At 32.6% G+C, this 935-nt stretch overlaps 1 protein-coding gene across 2 annotated transcripts in view; it reads right to left on the reverse strand.

Moving 5' to 3' along the window:
• LOC106680121 (dehydrogenase/reductase SDR family member 11) overlaps positions 1–935 on the reverse strand; it is a 29,163-nt gene that overhangs the window by 7,226 nt on the left and 21,002 nt on the right. The window lies entirely within an intron of this gene.

Raw genomic sequence — 935 nt, forward strand, 5'->3', positions numbered from 1 at the left:
AAGAAAATGACCTGGGCAGAATAGCCTGCAATAGAAATTGTGAATTAATGTGAGGAGGAGTTTTGTTTTGAAGACGGCTGAAATGGCCGAAACGTTGGACTAGTGAGAAATAAAGTGTTGAGACAGAATTGGATACAATTTTTGGTTTTATTTAATCAATAAATTACTTTCAAAAATTCGTACCATTAACATTAAAATACTTCTCATAAACTATTATTTGTGCATTTTCTTTGTTTATTTATTTATAAACTCAGTAACATGTATACATAAGTTCAAATTATTTACATTAATAAAAATAGAAATGCATAGATAAATATGATATAAATGACAAACATAAATTTAAATTTAAATTGTAACCAAGGAATATATAACATTATATTAAAAAAAATATATTAAATCTGTATCACTACAACCCATGAAAGGTCAGGGGTGCAGTTCTTTGTAAGAAAGTACTGCTATTAGATCAATGGTGGTCCAAGGAGGTGATTTTGTCAGAATCATGCTCGGTCGTCACATTGTTCCCCAACTAATGGTACCCACTTTATGAGGCTGAGTGGATCCCAGAGCGCTACCGAACCCACAGGGCTAACTCAGGGCTACAGTGAAAGAGAAAATAATTATCTGCCGCAGCTGGATTTGAATCCGGGTCCTTGAAGTTAGTAGCATCGTGCCTTATCATTTTTTAGATAAACTCAAGTGAAATGAATCAATACCATTCGGCAATGAGTTGACATTATGCATCATTCTTGGTAAACTGAAAACCTACTGTAATTTTGTTTGTGGCAAGTAATAGAAAAAGTCAAATAATTAGGCACATGAATTTCAAATCACTTTGACCGTATCACCGTAATCAAAACGCCTAGTTGCTGATTGTAACTATATGTTAATTGTAAACTGTTGATTGTAACTATATGTTAATTGTAAACTGTTGATTG

The sequence above is a fragment of the Halyomorpha halys genome, unplaced genomic scaffold (genome assembly GCF_000696795.3).
Source record: "Halyomorpha halys isolate HHAL.00 unplaced genomic scaffold, Hhal_1.1 Scaffold243.1, whole genome shotgun sequence".
NCBI lineage: Eukaryota > Metazoa > Arthropoda > Insecta > Hemiptera > Pentatomidae > Halyomorpha > Halyomorpha halys.